The 14,982-nt window shown below is 44.7% G+C and overlaps 1 long non-coding RNA gene across 2 annotated transcripts in view; it reads left to right on the top strand.

Moving 5' to 3' along the window:
• Window positions 1–8,082, top strand: part of LOC114013031 (uncharacterized) — a 47,916-nt gene extending 39,834 nt beyond the window's left edge. For both annotated transcript variants that reach the window (XR_008745603.1, XR_008745604.1), the window contains 2 exons: window positions 781–4,306; window positions 7,213–8,082. This is a non-coding gene — a long non-coding RNA (uncharacterized LOC114013031). The remainder of the gene's footprint in view (window positions 1–780; window positions 4,307–7,212) is intronic.
• The last annotated feature ends 6,900 nt before the right edge of the window (window positions 8,083–14,982 follow it).

Raw genomic sequence — 14,982 nt, 5'->3', positions numbered from 1 at the left:
AATTAAACTAACCCTGCTGATCTCCTACCCAGGCTCTAGGCTGACTTTGGGAAACTCCTTGGAGTTTATGTGAATTTAAAGAATTAAGACACAAAAAACCAATTCAAACAACCTTTCCTAGATAAAGAGGGGTTTGAGATCATTTAGGGACATGTCAGCAGGAGAATGCTTCTGTGATATTATAAAAGATGCTTTGGCACACCACAGTAGTTATATTTATATATGTGAGTGAGCACTATAGATGTTAAAAATGCATCTTTAAAATATTTTTAAAGCAGATTTTCATCTAGGAAGTTTGGAAGAGGGGTCCAGGAGCGCTGTTGATTTCTGTTCTCAGCCCTGCATTAGCTGTGTCTCTAACAACAGAGGCAATGCTCTCTGGAGCTGTTTGTCTCCAGGTGCACTGAAGTAAAATGCCCTGGGTTGCTGGTTCAGAAAGCACAACTTTCCCTTCCCTCAGCTTCTGAGTGCCAAGTCCTTGCAATCTCAGAGAGGAAAGATTTTGAGGAGGCACATGCTGGGATTAAGCTACTTCCCCAAAAATGTGCTTGGCCAGTAAAGCCAGCATGTATCAATGCAATTGCAAGCATTTTGCAAATTATTTGACATCTTGTACTTAGGAGGAAAGCTATCTGGTGAAACCAAGTCAAGTCTTAACAGAATCACTCTAGTTTTCACCAAGCCCAAACAGGACAGAGGAAGCCTTTGGTGTCCTACCTGACTGGGGCTGTGACCAGTGATTTATCTGCATTTTTTTTTTATTTATTTTTCCATTACCAGTGGTTTCTAGGGCCCTCTGGCAGGGCTACGTGCAGCATGGCTGGAGCCCACTGTCACTCATGACGCATTTCAGCCTGCTGCTGGGTATGGCAGAGATCTGCAGGGGCTTTAGCATGGGAGCTGCATTGCTGATCATCATGCATGGTACAGGTAAGGTTGCAATCCCCTCATGTCTTTGGGAAGTCAAACGTGGGTGAGTCTCTCTTGCTCAGACATCCCACTTTTGCAGCATGCACAGGGAGACAGACTGAACACATATAAAGCTTCCAGTATTTCTGTTTGAGTTGTCCTTGCTGTGGGCCAGTGATTGCTTTTGCTTTTTATGTCATGTTTTTGTCAAAGGAGATATATGTTTTAAAAATATAAACATTTTTTACAGCTTTACTTTTGCCAATGTCGTGTTAATTCACTGCAGACTTCACAGAGGTGACTTTGGGAAGCGTTGGTTCCCGTGTGCAGCAGGGAAGAGGAGAAGAGCAAGGCAGACCTCCATCCTTTTATCGTTGCCACAGTGGATTTGCACAGGCAAATGCTCATCCCTGCTGCACAAGAAAACCAAGCAAGTCTGTAGCTGACACTAAGGTCTCCAGCTGACTTGAAAACTGGGAGTAGATTACCGTGGCTTTCTGTCACTAATGGAGGGCAGAGACATTTCTGTAGTGCCCTGTTCCCCTCTCCCTGGATGCTCCCTTGCCCTTTGCTGGTGGAAATGTGGCATAGGATTGAGGCCCACCATTTCCCGCCCATTGCTGTCACAGCGTGCCAGTGACGTGGGATGCAGATAAGAGGTTTTCATCTGGCATACCCCTGATATGGGTCATACGCCCTGTCTGTGGGTGCTGGAAGGATTAGGGGTAACCTAAATGGTGTGTGGTTGATAGGGACTTGCCATCTGAGTGAGGTCCTGCATCTTGGCAGGTTTGCACAGCATGGCCAGAGGTGAGGAGCTGCAGCTCCCCTTATGGGCAGTAAGCACCTGAGCCAGGCTACATTGCTCACAGTAGAAGATCCACCTCTACCCACTGCAGATAGCCCGAGGGTAGGATAAGGATAAGAGAGTCCCAGAAGAAAAAATTAGAAAAGGAGAATGAGGTCACATTACTAAGGATGAGATCAAGGAATAAAATAAGCATGTAGGGCAGAAAGGTTGCTGTGCTAAATGAATTACAGCCACTGAGGATTGTTAGAAAACAAGGAAAAAGGTGCTATAAATACAGTAAAGTAAAAGAAAGACAGCAGCAGGCAGAAGCCCATTACCTAATGAGTAACAGGAGAGGTACAGATGACCTAGAGAAGGCCAACTTATTTAATGCCTTTTTGCTTCAGTTTTCTCCAACAAAAAACAAACAAACAAAAAAAGGTGCTTCAGTGTGATATAAAGTGGCAAGGCACAACAGAAGCGGGAGATAACAGACGAGGGAGAACACAGTTAAAATGAACATATTCATCAGAGGTTACAAAGGAAAGAGTCCAGTGATGAGTGGCATTCCTCAGGGTCCATATTGGGACCAGTGCTGTTTAACATCTTTGTCAGCAACATGGACAGTGGGATTGAGTGCACCCTCAGCAAGCCTGCTGACAACATCAAGCTGCGTGGTGTGGTCAACATGCTGGAGGGAAAGATGCCATCCAGAGGGACCTTGATGAGCTTCACAGGTGGACCCATGCAAACCTCATGAAGTTCAACAAGGCCAAGTGCAAGGTCCTGCACATGGGTCGGGGCAATCCCAAGCACAAGCACAGGCTGGGCAGAGAAGGGATTGACAATAGCTCTGTGAAGGACTTGGGGGTGTTCGTGGACGAGGAGCTCAACATGACCCAGCAACATGTGTGTGCAGCCCAGAAAGCCAACTGTGTCCTAGGCTGCATCAGAAGTGTGGCCAGTGGTTGAGGGAGGTGATTCTCCCCCTCTACTCTCTTCTGGTGAGACCCCACCTGCAGTACTGTGTCCATCTCTGGGGCCCCCACATAAGAAGGACATGGACCTGTTGGAGTGAGTCCAGAGAAGGGCCATGAAGATTATCAGAGGGCTGGAGCACCTCACCTATGATGACAGGCTGAGAGAGCTGGAGTTGTTCAGCCTGGAGAAGAGAAGGCTCTGGGGAGACCTTGTAGCAGCCTTCCAGTACCTAAAGGGGCCTACAGGAAAGCTGGAGAGGGGCTTTTTACAAGGGCATGTAGCGATAGAAGGGGGAATGGCTTTAAACAGAAAGAGGATAGATTTAGATTAGGTAATAGGAAGAAGTTGTTTACTGTGAGGGTGGTGAGACACTGGCCCAGGCTGCCCAGAGCAGCTGTGGGTGCCCCATCCCTGGCAGTGTTCAGGGCCAGGCTGGATGGGGCTTGGAGCAACCTGGGCTGGTGGAAGGTGCCCCTGGTCATGGCAGGGGGGTTGGAGCTAGATGATCTTGAAGGGACCTTCCAACCCAAACCCTTCTAGGATTATATAAAACAGGCAGCTTTGGGGTGCAGATATAATCTCAAAGAAGAGAGATATGTGGACCTAGGGTTATATAAAGGAGTCAGTCCAAACACTTAGCAGGAGAGGCATTTGAATAAAAAATAAACTGTACATACCTAGAGATCAGTGTGGTGATAAGAAACAGCCAGCTGGATTTGCTGGAGAGCAAATATTGTCCAACCGATCTTGCATTTGTCTGTAAGAGGGTGGATGTCTCTAAGAGGCAGGCAATGCAGCCACACATCTCAACATGTGCAGGTCTGGGTGCAGTATAGCTTTTGGTGCCATGCCATCCCTGAGAAATATTTGTCTCAAGTAGGTCTGGACAGGAATCAAGGGCACCCAAGCTTTTCCAGTGGCTTCATCACAGCTTCTCACATGGCTTTGGATAAATGCAACAACCGTATTGCTCTCTGTCAGAAAAGTGGAATAACTAGCATCCCATATTACATCAGGGAACAATGATATTTTTGTCTGCTTTGACTGTAAGCTGTTTGAGTCTGTTATGTGCTTGCAAACAAGACCATCACTGGAATTTTAGATGCTCCCAAATGCAATTAATAGGGGCAGGTGTCCCCACGTGCAGGCTGCTGGATGCATTCACATGAAGGACCGCCTTGTGGGGTGCTTCCAGTCTGCTGCTGGATGTTATCTGTAGCAGTATCAGGAGCAGAAAAGGATGGCTCAATCAGATTTATCTTGCTCTTACACATGGTAAGTGTTTCAAAACACTGAAAAAGTAAAAGAAGTCTGAAAGTCATGGATGAGTTGGTAGTAGGGATTCTGCTGGTGTGTTTGGTTGAGAAGAAGCAAGGGAGAGGGAGACCTGTCAGGGCCTTTGGAGACAAAGGAAAGGAGGTGGGTTTTAGGATTCCTGCTTCCTAGTACTTCTTCCATCTGTACCTACTAATCCTACCACCAGCCTTCTATTTGCAGCTTTAAAGAAGTTCAAAACATTCTCAGATTTTCATTCCAAGGGCAGAGTGTTGTTTGGGGATTATGGAACAGGAGATACGCCACAGAAAGACAAGAATCTACACATTCAATCCTGCATAAGATTAACATGTATGTGATACCCTGTGACAGCATATATGAGTTTCACGTGTTGAGAAAGCTTTGGTGTACTTCTCAGAACCTGATGTATTCAGCTTATGGGCCAGTGTTACTCTTCTATTTATGTGGTCTAAGAAAAGGAAAAGAGAGAGGCAAACCTTCAGGGGCAGTGACCCTTCCTTTATTCAAACCTGAACAGAAGGAGGGTCTTTACTTCCAAGAACTCATTTTTGCTTTCTTCTTGCAACACAATGAGGGCTCCAAAAGAATAGGTCCTTGGAACTAACAAGGTTGATCATGAAGGAAACCTCAGTGCCTTCTGAATCCTAGGGCTGTGGAAAAGATTTAGTGCTTTACTGAACCAAACTTTGGAAGCAGAAGTTATGAAAGCTCAATTTAAAGGCTGATTTTAAAACTGGCTCTGCACAGACTTTTTCTGCTCTTCCCTGAAACAACACAGCATGGACCTCCGTACGCCTTCATCTCCTGAAGAGCCAAACAATGCCCAATATTTCCTATATGATTGCAGCAGATGCCTTCAGCAGTCAATAGTGGGCCCAAGGTTAATGTTTAACATTGCGGGGGGGTGGGGGGGGTGTGTGGGGTTGATGTGTGGAAATACAATGGCATTAAATTATGGTCATTATAATGGTAGGTTAAAAGCAGTGTTGCTGCACAGAGGTCCTGCTGGGAATTCTCCTCTCGGGTGGTGTTAAGTAGAACAGCCTGCCAGAAAAGACAGCATAAAGAAAAATAAATAACTGCGCACAGGAGGACAGGATGTGCTTCAGAGGAAAGAGCAGTGCAAGGGTAGGGCTGGGCTTTGAATAATGTTAGTGTGATGGTTTTATGGCCACTTGTTTTTTACATATGTAGCATGGTGATGAGAGCAAGGAAAAAGGCTGTTGGGAGATCTGCTGGCCCCTGCTTTCGAATCTCCGCGTGAAGCGAGCTATTCTGTGGCACTGACTTTGTCTTGTCTTGAAAAAATAGACAAAGGTGCTAAAAAATAGATAAAAATAGTCACATGACACTATGTTTTAGTCATCAAATTCAGCCCTTCCTATGTTTCTTTACACAGTGGCTGCCCTCATGATGCTCTTCAACATGTTTACCAAATGGGTAGCTCCTGCATGACAGAGTTATATGCTTGCACACTGGTGGAAATGCTGAGGAGACAAACCAAACTAGCTTAGGAAGAGTGTAGTCCCGAATGGCTTTAAATAAGTTTCTGTTATGTTTCTGTTCCCAGACTAATTTATTGCTGTCCAGGTGTACCACTGCTGTTTGAATTGCATAGCTGGGTATTTGTGTATCTGAAAACAGCAACGTGATCATCTGTCGCCTTGTGCTCAGCTATAGGAGGGCAAATCATGAAGGAAGCAGGCCCATGGCCTCTGTCTGGAGCAACAGTGCTGTCAAATATGAGTGACAGTGGGTGCAAAATGCTTGGTGTAGTTGCTGGTGTTGTTGCAAGCCCAAAAAATATGTCATTGACATCCCTGAAGAGTCAACAGCTTAAAACTGGTGTGAGAAGACAGTCAGTTCTCTCAGGCTTTCTGCTTGTAATTATTTATTAGTTTTAATTTTTAAAGTTTGCCCTTTGCTAAGATACTGACGTCTGTTGACACCACTGGAAGAAACAAGTCGGAGTTGGTTGACATCAGGCTATTGCAGTGTCCATCCTCACTAGCAGTGGGCAATACACCACCACCACTACACTGGGATGCCAAGTACCTGCCGAGCTGGACCAAAACGATGTAGTATTGGCATTAGCACATCACAGAGGTGCCTAGGACACTAGGCACTCTCTGGTGTGAACCATGCTTAGTAGTGACCCTCTGTCCTAGGGTTGATGTACCCCAGATACTCTCTTCCTCCTCTGCTGGGCCATATTTCACATGTCTCATCTTCCTCCTTCTGTGCAGCATCTCTAACTCTGTCCCCTGGAAAGAAAGACAGGATGGAGCTGACCTCAGGCAGAAGCCACCTCCACACTGATGCCTGGTGACCGCTGGCTCCAAAGACCAAGGGCAGGAACTGAGATTCACATACTTTTGGGCTTTCTTAACAGCACAGCTCCCCTCCCACTGCTGCTTGCATAGAGACAAAACAAAGCAGAGGGTCTGCAGGGGTCCTCAGTGCTGTGTGTAGACAGATACTATCTACATTAGCTGGGCGCTGAGCAGCAGATTTGGTGGAGGCTGCAATAACACCACACACCTCCTCAGAAAGGTCAGTGGTACATGGGGCTTGACCCCACATTCCTTGTGCATCCCCGACCCCCACTGAAGTCAATCAGATCTATTCTATGGCACCATTAATTTAGGAGATTTATGTGCTTCAGGCAGTGGGAGGAGAACTTGATTTCATTTCCAGCATAGTTGTTTGCTTTCCTACCCACATTCATGTTAATGTTAACAGTGAATTCAGCTCAAGTAGCCAGGGAAACAGCTCAAGCCTGACTCTGCTCCCAAGCAGATGTGAACCTCTTGCCTTACTATTTAACTAAGTTGTTGACAACTCATGTCTAATTGTGGGGGCAGTTGATTTTGGATGACATTTTAAAACTGCAAACTCAGCTTAACAACTTTATAACCCCAGTGGGCATTTATTGCTTTGGCAGAGTTAAGTGAATTCATTGGTCATAAACTTCCATTGGTTTCTTATTACCATGGACCACGTTTAATGCTTTGTTATCAATCTTGAGCTATCATTTTCTGAAAATATAAGTTTTCTTTGGAAAAAAAAAAAAAAAAAAGAGCTCCTGCAGCACTGGATGTTATAAAGGAAGGTGTTCTGTAGCATGCACATGCAGTTTAGCTTCAGGAAATGCTGTTTCTCATCACACCTGGCCTATTTTTGTATAATGCTGTTATGTAGTTTATTGAGCTGACCATGCTTCATTCCTTCTGCAGCAGGAACAGGAGGTGTTTAGCACTGGATGAGCATAAGCCTACATTTTTAATCCAGGAATTATTTGGAGAGAGTTGAATCTGCCTGAAAGCCATGAAACAAGGGTGTGAGCATGAGAACTGACTGTCATGTGAGAGGTGCAGTGAGAGGCATCCCAGGGCAGCCTGTGATCTAAATCCCCTTTTCCTGAACCCAGACTTATCCAAAGGAGGCCCTTCCTTCAGCTGACTCCCAGTTCAGCCTGTTATTTTAGAAAAGGTGGGATCTTTGGCACCAGTAAGAAGAGGTAAAGGAGAAATCCCCTCTGTGGCAAAAGACAAGTCACCCAACTTTGCTGCCTGAGCTCGTCCGTTCTGCAAAATAAGGACAACAGAACCCGGCTGCTTCAACATGTTGTGAGGATTAATGGATTAAACAGGTCTGATCGTGCATGAATTGAAGGTTGCCAGTTGCCAAGTGTGTTGGACATGGCAACTCTATGTGTTGGTAAATATCCAGTCATGAATTCTTAATGAATATTCTGAATAGTGAGGTTCTTCTAAGTATCTCTGAGGATTCACCCTACAGTCCCTGGGTCTGGGCATGTAAAAGGAACCAGGACAAACATAGTCCATCCTTTCTGCCATGTCGGCAATTCAAGCCTTTCATTGTATGAATCATGTTTGCCACTCTACCCCAGGTGCAAGGCCTCTGGCAAATGACACTGTTGTGTCCCCTGTTTGGGAACATCTCCTGGGGAGGCAGCTGGGTCCTTCCAACACAACTGCAAAGTAGTCACCCACCCAGAGCAACCTGCATGACTCCCAGCAGGATGCAGACTGGGAGGAAGGGCAGGTGCATCAGCAAGAGGCAGCAAGATTGTGGGTCACACATGCAGCCCTGAAACCGAAGGAAACAACGCAAGGAGAAATGAGGTGGGCTGTGAATGAACTAACCCGGAGCCAGTGTGATGAGTTGTGGTGAGCAAAGAAACCTTGTGAAATCTGTGCCTCTGTACAATATCTTTCCTGGCTAATCCTGCTCCAGCAGTGACTCCACAAAGCTAATTTCCCGGGAGCTTCAGCTCATGTTGCAATCGGCTCTGATGCCTGCTCCAGAGCCTGAGACAAGAGCATGCACATCCACCAAAGTAGGGGATTATCCAGGGACACAACAAATATTCACTGCAACATTAATCATATCAAGTGGAAAATGGCAGACCAATGATTTCTGGGGTGACTCGTGTGACTTTCCAAGTTTTGGTGTGTTTTAATTCTAAAGTGCTTGGCATCATTGAGGCAGGATGTTTTGGACTAACAATTATACAGCTCAAGTGCAAAAGCAAAAGGGCCGGCTAAAGTAAATGACGGTTTTGCTTTGAAGTTTATTGGAAAAAGAGCCAAGTCTATAGGATCTAAGGATATAGTCCTGCAAAACTGGTTTAGTGTGGAGAGCACATGAGAAGAAACAATAAAATCAATGAGGCTTTACTGAGATCTTGGCAAGTCTTGTGATACTTTGTTTTTAAATGCACTTTTCTGGGGAAAAGAGCGAACATATACACAATGCAGGGTGATTTTCTATTTTGGATATGAGGTGTAATCCTAGTCATCCTTATGTTCAGAAAGATATAGGAGAACTGGCACAATGAAAGGCAGAAAGGACAGAGAACGGAGCAATTTTCATGTATAAGCTGTGATCCTTCAGCTCAGAAGTGAGGTGGCTGAAGGCAGTGCAGTGAAGACACATAAAATTCTGAGCAGTGTGGAGAAGGTGATTACAACCCAAAAAGTCAAGGGCACCCGGTCAAACTATCAGGTTTATAAATAAATTATAGCAAAGAAATAATTTTTCACCCAGTGAAACTGTGGAAATCATTCCTAGGGATGTTGTAGAGGCCAAAATGATAAAAAAGTTCAAAAAGGTATTTTCAAGGAGGAAGAGCCCATGAACAGTTAAATGCAATGTTCTTCCAGCTTGGTAAATCCCTGGATGACTGCAATTTGGGAGGATACATCATGAAAATTCTTGACCTATATGCGCCACGTTTTCCTTCCCTAGGGCACTGATACTGTTGAGGATAGGACTAGATGGGGTACGGCCCACTTGGGGTGGTCTCTTTTGGTCTTATTCCACATTTTTGCCCAGAAATGTCTGTGCAGAATAAGAAATGAATGATTGTATGTATTTTGATCTAAAAATCTAATGCCCTGATACTAAGTTTTAACTACCTTAGACCAGCTTCTGCTTTACCCAGACATTGAGGGCTGATCTCACACCTTAAGCAAAAGCAGGGCTCCCATGTCTCATTAGCAGTGCCCTTCTTTGCCTCCTAAAAAGACAGGCAAAATTAAGATCCCCTTTCCAGTATACCATCTAGAAATATAAGCAATTTCTTCTTTGAAAGAACTAAATGTGATTGTCAGTCTCTGAGGTATGACCTAAAGTTATATGGGGGATTTTCAGATGTGCTGCTTCATTTTGCTACTCTCTCCTTGGGTTTTTAGGTCAGCAAGCCCAGCTCTGAATACATGCCTACCTCTTGTCTTGAAGATCTGAAACCTTTAATGAGTAGGCCAGGTCTTCATCTTGTGCAACTGGCAGAAATCCACTGCCTGCAGGAAAGCTACAGAGGTTTATGAAGTATTTCCAAATACCTACAGTCACGACTCTTCGCATCCACCTCAACCATTTCCTGGAGTTCCTATGTGCAAATGTAGCCAACATCTGTTGCAAAAGTGATATTAAACAGCTTTGGGTTAGCATATTTACCAATGAAAACCTGGTTTTGCATGACGGAAGCAGGTATCCTTAAAAATTATTTTCTCCTTCTCACAGTTACCTGAAATCTCTGGGGTGAGAGATGGCTTTTCTTCAGCTGTTTCAGACATTTGCTCTCTGACCTTTTGAAGTTACACTTCTTTATCTTTCCCAGCGTTACATTCTCCTGGAGCTGGCTCTGGTATCTAAAGCACTTGCAAAGTTTTTTCTTTCTCCTTACCTTTACTGACAGAGTCTAGATAGACTGTGGAAACCAAGCCTCTTTGAAGCTAAGGATTTAGCAATGTTCAAGTAGGAGCTGGACATTTTGTATTGATAGCAAGTGCAGAGAGAACTATAACTCTAAAGCTAACAAAACTAGAGACTTGGAAATAATATCAGACCTCATTCTTCAGGGTTTAAGTGTTTAAGTATAAAGATTTAGGATGAAATTGTCCTGGCAGGCAGATTATCCCACAGCTGCATGAATTTTCTCTAAAGCATCTGATGCTGGCTCACATCTTAAAAAACGGCTTGCATGGATGTACATTAGGTCTGATCCAGGTTGTCCCTGTTGACTACTGCCCGATTCACTATTTTAAGCCTCTCTGTAGGAGTTTGTGGAAAATCACAGTGGGACTTTTTTATAATCTGAGGCAGACCTCTCTTTTTAAGAAACTGCTTCAAGATTTTCTAGTTGGGAGTTCATCTTTCTTTTTGTTTTAACCTTTTAAGGTTACTAAAACTCTACTAGAACAGTCACCAGGCAATTTATTATGGTGTGATCTCAGTAAAAACCCTTTCCTACCTGGAGCCATAATAAAACTTGCTCATCTTTGTAAAAGCCAGTTGAAACTGGCCTGAGATAGTTAAAAATGAGATGCAAACATGAGATAATGCTGGTCTGACAGTGGGGCTTAACATCCCCTCTGGGACATTGTGGGGTACAAGAACCAAAGCTGTCCCATGCCTCGTCAAGTCTGGCCGCTGCCTCCCCTCTCCTGTGCCACTCTTCCCTTCAGGCATAACCCTCTCTTTCCTGAGCTTTATTTTAAAATCTCCACCCACTTGCTTTTATCTGAAACGTGGACCCTTATGAGACTTTTCAGGACAATTTCCATGGGAAATATTTGTCTCACAATGGAGTCCTTTCCCATAGTTTTGGGAGCAGAGGGGCAATTTTTTTCTCATAAACTGGACTATGCACCATTGTGCATACTGTAAACCTCTGTCAGAGGCCTGAAGAAGGACTGGTTGCCTCTAGCTAACAATACCACTGGGCTAATTGGTAGAAATAATTATCCCAAACGCTGGAAAAACTCAATTAGAAGAAAAACACATTAAAATATTGTTCCCAGATACTCTATCTTCATTATAAGAGACCACCCATGTGAGTTTAGTCCTCCCACTGTTATACAGAGGTGTTATTATTTTAAAAAGTAGAAAATTTCAGGCAGGGTGGGGAAGAAGGCTAGGGGAGTCTTTGGGACAGACACAAATCACTCTGTCATTCTGCACTGAAGAGACAGTGTTAGAGGAGTAACAAGCCATTAGTGAAAGCCAAGTGCCTAGACTTCTTTTTTATTTTTAATAATGAGTGGTCCAAAGCCATTGTATTAAATGTAAATGGAGAGGGAAATTATATTCCATATACTCCACACTGTATTGTAGTCGCGCAGACAGCTGGTTGCAGCACACACAGCCTGAACCACCTCTCCGGCGGTACATGCCATCCTCGCTGAGGTCAGTATTATTTCTTGTCCTGACAAGGAGTCTCTGCTCAAAAGACTTTAATTTTTTTGTCTGCTTTAAGCGACAGCAGGGGGTATGAGCAGGGCATTTTTCTCAAGTGATGAAGTCTGTTCCCACGGCTGTGGGAAGGAAGATGGAGGGAGAGGGAGCGGGAGGCAGGAACAGGCAGAGGAGTGGGATATGTGGAGAGATTGGAACTTTGGCAGGAACATTTGGATGACGGCACTGAAAGTAGGTTTAAACCAGTTACGTTGTTTGAGGGCAAGGAGGCAGCTTCCTCTGCAACAGGTCTGCAGTCAGCAGTTTGCTCTGGCCTGTGTCTGAGATGCAGCTGATGAATTATTTCTCCAATATTCCTAAACTTGCATGCCCATATTTCTCCAATATTCCTAAACTTGCATGCCCATGTGGAAGCAAGGAGGCATGTTGATAACCTGTCTCACCCTCCTTTTGTTGGGTCAGCAGCATCCGCAGCTCTGGCTGCTCCGTAAATATCACTAGGAGAGATATTTAGGAGCCCTGATGTGAGCCAGACAAGAGGCCGGGCTGCTGCCTGCCCTGACCGCTCACCGCTGCTAATCATTTGTATTATTGTTATGCCTGGAGGCCCTGGCTGGGAGCAGGGCTCCCACTGTGCGCTCTTATCTGCAAAGCTGCAGCCAGATGAAATCCCTGTCCAAATGGTTGACTAGCTCGGACAGTCCAGGCGTGGGAGAAAGGAAATGTTATTCCCTCTTTATAGGGGGCATTTGTGGCACAGAGGTTTTCCTGATGTCAGAAGGGATCTTGTGACACAGCTGGGAGGAACATCCAGGACACTGTGTACTCATGTTTGCTTACTAGGACACCCTGACTTCATACGCTGGGCTGGTCTCGGTGAGGTGGCTGCATCTCTTCATCCCACAGAATTGTATTAGGCAGCAGAAACACCTGGAGACATCGCTGGTTCTCAGGTGCAGGGGCTATGTGGATGCTCTGCTGCCAGGAGTCCGCTTGCTGCTAAAATCCAGACACTGGCCTCCAGGAGAAGAAGCGTCCATGTGTGGTAGGGTGGTTGTGTCCGCTGCTCCTACCGGACTGAGCCAGGAATAGGTAAAAGGGTGTTCCTGATCAGTGCCTCTTCCCCTGATCTCAGACTCCAGGTAACTTCCAACATTTCTATCCCTGAGTGGAGCCTCCCCTTCCTCTCCTGTATTTCCCCCATCAGATAGGTCTCACAACCAAAGCTGCAGATAACAGTCATTAGGTAGTGGATGACATCTGACCACTCCTCCTTGTTCTAAAGGGTCACCAAAGTTCCTTGTTAGCAAAACGCTTCTCTTCATGTAACTTGCAACCTCAAAGTACACCTTGCCTGTGGGAGCACAGGTCAAACCCCTGATCAAAAGCCCTGTAGGATAAGGCTGTGGCCATATCTTCAGGATTTTGCGCATAGCTGGAAGTGAAAGAGTTAGCAAAAAGGGTTGGGTTGAGGTTTTTTTGGAGATACAAGTGGGAATTTAAGAAGAAATTATTCATTCCTTCTGCTTAAATTTGAGCTGGATCCACATTTTAGATTGTCGTGCTTGCAGATAGAATGGCTGTAGTCATGTAATTGCCTGTCTCTGTGACCAGCAATGATATATTCAAGAGGTGCTGAAGGACATTTTACAGCTTAGAAATGGGGAAATTCTTCCCTTCTTCCTCCACAGATATATGCCTTAATGTGAGCAAATATGGCAAAGTGCAACTATGTGGCACATCTTGAAACTGGAATCTGCCTGGTCTTCTCCCCTGGGACTGAATTTGACAAGGCCTTACTATGTCAGGAGTGCTAAAGTGAAAGAGCAGAGTACTGCTGAGTTTCATCCAAACCCAGTTTTATTATATGAACTACTTTCATCTACTGTCTGTGCCTCTTCCCACCCAAATATGGACAGAATAAATAAAAAAAACCCCACAAACTTTGCTGCTCTGGTCGGAGCACACAGCAGCTATCCAGTACACTCGTGAAAAAACCTGAGATATCTCACCTCCGTACAGGAATTTTTATCTATAGTTTTCAGCTTGCTTTATAAAGGGGAGAAGAGCAGTGTCTCTGTTTTACTGATGAGGAAGTAGGATGAATAAGAAGTAAACCCAAATTCTTTGGAAGATTGAATGGGAAGATGTAAGTGGCTGTAGGGAGATTATAAAGATATGTATGCAAATATGTCCAGTGCTGGGAATCTGCAATAGACATGGCCCAGCCTCTCACTGTGTGGAGATACTGCAGTTTCACCTGTCCCAGTTCTGGGGAGAAGTGTCTGTTCCCCCAGAAACTGGGAATTTTATTTTAGTGAGGCTGGTAGCAACACCAGCTGTAGGTTCAGCAACATCCCCAAACCTGCAAAATTCAGTTAGAATCCTTCTAACAGGATCAGGCTTTAGTTGTAAAACAACTCCTTGGTTACTCGGAAGAGAATCATCAAAAAGCACCCAGTTTATCTTCTTCTCCCTTCATCTTTATCTCCTTCTTCCTTCATGACCCTTCTATAGGACACCTCTCCTGAGACCTGGGTGGAGAGCAGCCAGCTGAGCTGGTGGCTTTACAGGAAAAGGCCCAAATGCTCACAAACAAGTTCTAATAGTGGCTGACGAGTAGTGTAAATAAATACAATGCAACTAACAGCAATATTATGCAGACATGCACTGTAGTCATTTTAGCTGGGTAAGCTCATTGAGTACCATGAAACAATGTTTTATAATCGCCTGGGGGACGTAGTGGGTGCCTTGAAGGGGCAAATGATATTAATGATGTTATTCAGAAGGATTAATGCCATCATATCACAGAGTCCCCTATGACTCCAAAGAGCACGTCTATTAATGAACTTACTTATGATTAAAACATGCTGAGCGAAACAATAGTTAATTGAGCAATGGAAAAAATACAAGGGAAGATTTTATCTTTTATGAAAGCAGATTTATACAATTTAGCCTGTGACTAAAATTGTCTTTGAGGTGTGTAGGATCATGTTTGCAATCAGAGAATGTCATCGCCTCTTGGACAGGACACAGGAACTGGCCACTGTGGGCTTCTTGCCATCCCAAATTAACCACTGCACAGCTGGCATAGAACTTCACCACTTTCCTCCAGTTTACTGCTGAAATATCTACCCCATCCCATCTGCTCAGACAAGCCCACCGAGGGCTACTGGAGCAAAAGGTCTGGGGCACAGCATATGAACATCAAATGTCTGTGGGTTTGGATAACACCCACAGTGAGAAATCCAGGGAGTGGTTAACTGAAGGCGAGTCAGGGT

This window comes from Falco peregrinus, chromosome 2 (genome assembly GCF_023634155.1).
Source record: "Falco peregrinus isolate bFalPer1 chromosome 2, bFalPer1.pri, whole genome shotgun sequence".
Taxonomy (NCBI): Eukaryota; Metazoa; Chordata; class Aves; order Falconiformes; family Falconidae; genus Falco; species Falco peregrinus.
The sequence above is the reverse complement of the archived record's forward strand: the minus strand, read 5'-3'. Positions and strand labels throughout refer to the sequence as shown.